The sequence below is a fragment of the Sinocyclocheilus anshuiensis genome, unplaced genomic scaffold (genome assembly GCF_001515605.1).
Source record: "Sinocyclocheilus anshuiensis isolate Anshui unplaced genomic scaffold, SAMN03320099.WGS_v1.1 scaffold714, whole genome shotgun sequence".
NCBI lineage: Eukaryota > Metazoa > Chordata > Actinopteri > Cypriniformes > Cyprinidae > Sinocyclocheilus > Sinocyclocheilus anshuiensis.
This window is the reverse complement of record NW_015546068.1, coordinates 1305648-1313106: the sequence shown is the minus strand read 5'-3', so window position 1 is coordinate 1313106 and position 7459 is coordinate 1305648. Positions and strand designations below refer to the sequence as shown.

The 7459-nt window shown below is 34.6% G+C and overlaps 1 pseudogene; it reads right to left on the bottom strand.

Moving 5' to 3' along the window:
• Positions 1–5871, bottom strand: part of LOC107699628 (3-ketoacyl-CoA thiolase, mitochondrial-like) — a 7161-nt pseudogene extending 1290 nt beyond the window's left edge.
• Positions 5872–7459: the final 1588 nt, after the last annotated feature.

Here is a 7459-nt window from a genome sequence, read left to right as displayed (position 1 = left end):
GCAGCCTTGATGAGCAGAAGAGACTTCTTTAAAAAACATTACAAGTCTTACTGATCCCAAACTTTTGAACAGCAATGTGTATATATATATATTACAATTACAAAATAATGCTTCTTACTTGAAATACAGTGGTCAAAATTCACCTGCTGTGTAAAAGCACATCCTCTCTCTGACTTTCATTTTGTAACTGTTTGACCCACCGAAGCATTGGCTGCCGTAACAGTGCCTCCTTTCTTAAAGACGTTTGGCAGCTTTGCCATCTGCTCCAGTGTGGTCTGAGGACGGGGGTGTTCGTCAGACGTCATGGACACTTTCCCTTTCTTGGCCTTCACATCAATGGGTGCGATCTCAGCGTTGTAGTATCCAGCCTCATGAGCTGCAGCACAGACAGATGTGTGTGTGAGAGAGTGTGTGTGTGTGTGTGTGTGTGTGTCTGTGTGTTTTTGTGACAAATGAGGACATAAATTTGTATAATGACAAGGGTATGACATAGGTATTACATGGAGAAGGTGACTTTAACCGCTGTGAGGTCGATCACCTGTTTTCCACCTCTGCTGGGTCTGATACGTGTACTGGTCACAGTCCTCGCGGCTGATCTGGTATTTCTCTGCCAGGTTCTCTGCTGTGATGCCCATAGGCAGCTTTATGTTCAGATCCGTCAGTCCTGCCCACAGCGTGTCTTCCAGCTGACTCACACACAGACAAGAGATTATTTAGAACCACATAAGTATTGCATTCCCAACATGCCCACTTTAAAATCTTGCACAAAATATACCCTGTAAATTTCACTATGGTATGAAACATACACACATAAATACATACATACATGGGTCAAAGAGGTTAAGATGTCCGCATCAAAAGAAATTGACAAAAGTTATTTTATGTCCATAGAAAGCACATTAAATGCAAGTAAAAGTGTCTGCATTTAAGGTTTCAAATAAGTTTTTGGAGAATAAAATGTCAAAATTGGGTTGAAATAATGTTCCATTGTCATTCAGTGTAACACTTATAGTTATGTAAAAATTCAAACAACATGCTTATTCTGACCTGTACAAAATATATAAAAGAATAAGTGAGCATATTACATTTTATTGGGTTTTAAATTAGTAAAAAATTCTTACTGACAAATGGGCAAAACCTAGGATAGTGGCAAATTAAAAAAATGTAAAATGACAACTAATTAGTATTTGGGGTGAAAGTAATTCGTTTTTTAATATGTCATAAATTGATTTTTGTTGTAAATATGCCTGACAAGATTGTTACACTGAATGACATTTTAGTGGGTGTCTTCTGTAAATCAGGGAAAAATGTATGATATTTATTTTTTGCTCAGAAAAACAAAAACAAAAATACAATCACATTAAACAGAAAACTTTTTAATTAAAAAGTAACCCAACCCTAACCCTAACCCAACAATTTAAAGCAGTATTGTTTTTATGCTTAAACCCTTTTTCGTCTTTGACCCACATACAAACAAACCCACATAAATAAATAAAACTGTGAAATGATTCAGAAATTTTAGTCTAATTTATACTCCCAAAAGTCTGTATAGTCAACGTCTATGGAATAAAAAATTTGGTAATTTTTTATCCATAAACAGAAGTTTTTATTTTTTCCTACTCTCTCACATTTTTAACTCACTTCTCAAATCTCTTTTAATTAGTGATAAAAAAAATGTGACAGATTCCTGAAGCAATATGAAGATTTTTTTGGTAATGCTATTGATAAGGTTTAGTCTGCTTTCCTCTGCTTGTCAATGTTGTCCATTTTATTTTACGTATTTATTTATGAATTTATTCTTTTTTTTAAGTAATTTATTTTTTAGCCATGTTGATTTCTGTAATTTTAGTCATTTTATTTATCCATTTATTTATTTAAAAAAAAATTAGATTGTTGCACGTGAAGTTATGTAGATGCTCTTTAGTGTTTTTCTAAAGGTGTTGGTACAAAAAAAAGAAAAGAACAAGAAAAATAAATGTTGTTCAGGGTTTCAACACTTTTTAACCAATTAATTTTCTTGACTTTTCCTCATTTGTCATTACTAGATAAAAAATCATTTAATTGCACTCACTAAGAGCCAATGAAATACATTGAGCAGAGCATACCTAGAAAACTTAAAATTCATTATTGCACCCTCCAAAATAAATGTAAAATCAGTGCACATCAAATAAAGCGTCTGATCTTTACCTTCAAATCCACTCCAAACTTGGTCCCGAAGCGGATGTTCCTGACAGCGTAAGGCTCTTGGCTCATGCTCTCTGAGCCTCCACACAGAACGACCTCTGACTCTTTAAGGCAGATCTCCTACAGCACAACACACAGCGATCAGCACCTCGTGTGAGGAGACGTTTGACATTCATTTGGGCTCGTACCTGTGCCCCGTTGATTATGGACTGGAACCCAGAGCCACAGAGGCGGTTGACAGTCAGTGCTGGCACTGGGACGGGAACACCGCACCGCAGACCCATGTAACGCGAGATGTACGGGGCGTCAGCAGAGCTCTGGATCACAGAGAGAGACAAATGACACAAAGGAACTCGAGAAGATCAGGACTAGGGCTGCACAATTAATCGAATGCGATTGTCGTGCGCATTTTGTCAGTAAAGCCGGTTCTGTAATCAGCAGTAAATCATCATCACGTGCTTTCAGATGGAGCAGAATTTACTACACAGAGCCGTAGTTCACTGACAAGTTACGCAAAAAAAAAAATCGCAGACGATATTATCGTGCGATTATGAAATCTAAGAAATCATTCGCGATAATGACAGCTGTTTGCATAGCTTCTCATTAAACTATGGCTCTGTGTAGTAAATGCTGCTCCATCTGAAAGCATGTGAAAATACCACATTTAATAACATGTTTTACTCCAAACTCACTTCATAATGTCAGTCGAGTGTTTGAAATAAATCCTTCTGTGAGATGATGTGGCTTCTTACACAGAATAAGACACGCAACATATTTCATATCATTCTAAGAAGTGATAAAGGCATTGCATTATAAATATACTTTATTTTAATGAAAATTATAATAATAATAATAACTCAGATAAACCATATATTGTCATAATCGTGTGTTTATTAGTCACGTTGAATTAATGAAAGCAGTTAAATCTTTTGTTTATTCAGCTACCGCTATAGGGATTTCCTGGGTTTCTTCTGCGGGTGTATGTGGAGTTTCAGCGCAAGAGCGCCCTCTGGCCTTCGGATGGAGATTTACTGCTGATCACAGAACCGTGCTTCACTGAAAGATACGCATGACAATTGCAGCTTCTGTCGAATCACGATTTCGATTCCATTTCGATTTATCGTGCAGCCATAATCAGGATTTCTCTATTTTTATTAGCCTGATATGAGCAAATAATTATACTGGTGAGCATATACAGTAGGTATAGTCAAATTAGTCCAGGGTTATTATAGTTGGTAACACTTTAGAACAGGGAACACTTATTCACTATTAACTACGACTTCTCCCTCAATAAATTCCTAATTTGCTGCTTACTAATAGTTAGTAAGGTAGTTGTTAGGTTTAGGTATTTGGTAAGATTAGGGATGTAGAATAAGGCATTAATATGTGCTTAATTAGTACTAATAAATGGATAATATTCTAGTAATATGCATGCTAATAAGAAACTAGTTAAGAGACCCTAAAATAAAGTGTTACCTTATAGTTAAATAAAACTAAAGCTGAAACTAAAATTAAAACCATAAAAACCTGAAACCATTTTAAATCTGAAAGTGCACCGTGTATGATGTTATTATCTCTCAAAAGAAAGAGTCGACTCTGAATCACTGAAACGAGTAGTTTTTGAAACGAATCCCAAGCCGTTTCATGTTGACATCAACATGAAACATTAGCATATTGCCCGCCCACTTGTTGGTCTTTTTGCATTGGTCTGAATGAAAATGCAAATTCATTCTTTGCCACTAGGTGCCACTTTTGGAGCGGTAATAATAGCGGTTTCCCCAGTAATGCTGTACACAAAGCAGCACTGCGCTCACAAACACTGCTTTATCAGGCATTACATGCATGATGCAATGAAAATGAGACCAATCGGACCAATCACCGCAGATTAGTGTCACACAAAGGAGGGGTTTGGAAAAATGAATCGTTAAACGAATCATTTGGGAGTTGTTGAGCAAGTACGGTAAAAATAAATGCATATTATAAGACAACGAAAGTATTTTTTGACCTTGCATGCATGTCAACCTGTTGTTGGGGACTCCCAAAACCAAAATATGAACCTTTCATAACCCATAATAGGGTCACTTTAACTAAAATAAAATTACAGAAGGCATCCTTTCTCATTTTAGTTTAACTTGACGTACTAAAATAGCTTAAACTGAAATAATAATTAATGAGAAAATGATAAAAACACAACAAAATTTCTTTAAAATTAAAATTAAAATACAAAAATATTAATTAAACCTATAATAGTATCTCAATGATACTAAAATAACACTGAATTAGTCTAGATTAATAATAAATCTGAATAGATCAATAGTGAAAAAGTATTTTTGCATGACATGTTTCAATGCATCAAGCAGTCATCCATCTTTTTCTTCTGAAAAAAATATAATATTTTGATGCTCGACTGTACTGCAGTACTTGTATTTATTTGTATAACTTAGATAAAAAATGTAAATATATATTATAATATTAAAAAACTGCATATACATACACACACATATATATATATATATATATATATATATATATATAACACAAATTTGAAATGATGCTGCATTTTGTGCATGTATTGACATTTTTTTTGTTTTTATTATTATTATTATCATCATTATTGTTACTGAAAGAGATATCATAACGATTATCACCTAAACCCTCTAAATAAACAAATAAATAATTATCTGCTATTTGTGCTTGTCAGGACTCCTAAATGTGTGTGTCTCCAGTCGTTAGTCTCTCACCTGCATGACGTTTCCCACGATGACACTGTTGACCAGCTCAGGAGCCACATTCCCCGCAGCCAGAGCAGCTTTAGCGGCGTGTTCAGCCAGATCTGTAGCGCTGTGGTCTTTCAGGACCCCTCCATACGTCCCGAACGGCGTCCTCTTAGCCGAGACGATGAACACACCTACACAAACACACAGAAGAGAGAGCTGGTTAGCTTCCTTCCTGCAGTTAACCAATAGGAAATCAACACTTTATTACACAAAATATAGACATTATTGCATTATAACCAACATACTATAGACTAGTTTCTATAGACTTCTGTCCTCTGTTGAGGACATTATATTTGAGTGGATTTCTCTGAGACGCTACACGCCACAGTTTCTGTTCAGAGCACAGATTTTTAGAGATATTAAATGTTTGGAGGTTTGATCATAAACTCCCTCTCCTTGTTCTCTATAAATATGACTGATATTGACAGAATGATCAGATTTAGCACTCTTAGGGAAATATGATAATGTTTTGTAATGATCATTTAAATCTGGCTGATGTTCAAATTGTTTGTCGTAAATAAACATCTCAGAAAAATGTTACGGGGTTTCAACTCGGAATATGACTTTTTGTTATGAAACAGGGCATAATTTTCATACTTCTGTAGAGGACACCAGGACAAACAGCTGTTAATCAGGCATTTTGGAGAAACACAACAAGAAGTTATAGATCGATATTCCTATGAAATATGAGATAATCTTATGAAAATGTTGCCAGGTTATTGCTCCCATTATTAAACTTCTTTTTTCATTATGTTTTTCACCAAGAACACATTAATATGCAAATTAGATGCAACGTATAGATACATTGTATAGAATTTTTTTTACATTTTACACACATATTCCATAAAGTACAATAGTATATCAAATCATTTTTGTTATATCTTTCATAACATACGTAGTTGAGAATCATCTTCGTACAAAGCTTGGCTAAAAATAGCCTGAAACCTAAAAACTGATTGGTGAATGAAAAAATAAATCATTGTTTTTGCCTATACATGCCTTTTATTTTTTCCTTTATTTATTTATTTAATAACTTAATCCTGGCGTCCTCTACAAAGGACATAGAATAAAATATGAATAAAATATATATAAAAAAATTTTTTTTGAATTTCTCCGTTTGTTTCTTATGCTCCAACCAACGTAATTACACAAAAAACAACAAAATTCACAAAACTTTTTTTCTGGGTCTCAGGATTAGATAAAAAGTAAACATTACAAGAGTGTCACCTTTAACCTAATTCTGTCAGTAATGACCACAGACTGTATAAAAACAGGTAATGACTTTTATACACAGTTTGATCTGATGCTTGAGTTTAATATCTTAATAATTAGCTCAGTAAATTTTAATAATCTGTTAATTAACTGTGCAACTACGAATACTTCAGAGCTGTTTTTACAGGTAGGGAAAATAAAACGAGCAAATAAATTCAAATAAGAAACAGAATGAAAGTAACGTTATATTAATAATAAAAGTGACATTGAAGTTCAAGTGCAGTGCAGAAAACAAGCGCAAAACCACATTAAATAAACAAATAATTTGAGCAGTTTTAAATATACCCAGCAAACATGTGACGTCAGAGAGACGTTCAGATCATGTCTGTATAGCATCCGTTAGTTCAGAACCAATTTTGGAAGTCTTCTGGACGTGCAAAACTAGTTCAATATCTGAACGTCTGACGGGGACCCTTTTTGGACGTCTGTGGACGTGCAAAACTAGTTCAATATCTGAACGTCTGACGGGGACCCTTTTTGGACGTCTGTGGACGTGCAAAACTAGTTCAATATCTGAACGTCTGACGGGGACCCTTTTTGGACGTCTGTGGACGTGCAAAACTAGTTCAATATCTGAACGTCTGACGGGGATCCCTTTTGGACGTCTGTGGACGTGCAAAACTAGTTCAATATCTGAACGTCTGACGGGGATCCCTTTTGGACGTCTGTGGACGTGCAAAACTAGTTCAATATCTGAACGTAAAAAAAAAAAAAAATATATATATATATATATATATGTATTTAGTACTTTACACAGAATTGGCAAATATTTAATTTCGTCTGACTATCCAGCAGTGTAACGGATTTGTTTGTTTTTTTTTGTTTTTTTATTGAACAGAATGTCAACACATTCAATACAATTCAGTTACAACATATAAACAATTTCATAGGAATACATTAAAGAATGCACAAGCTTGCACATCTGGTACAGCTTTAATTGTTTCTTTGAGGGCAATATGGACTCAATATAATCAGAGGTGTAAAGTATTGGAGTAAATGTACTTAGTTACTGTACTTGAGTATCTTTTCGGGTACTTTGTAGTTGTACTGAGTATCAAAGATATTAGCAACTTTTACTCTTTACTTCACTACATTTTTGAATGAGTATCTGTACTCTTTACTCCACTACATGTGAAATGAGTGTTGCAGTTACACATTACATTTTGCATGGACCTAGCTTTTTCTGCAGCAGTTTATTTCTGCTACAAAAGACGTGATATTGCCTA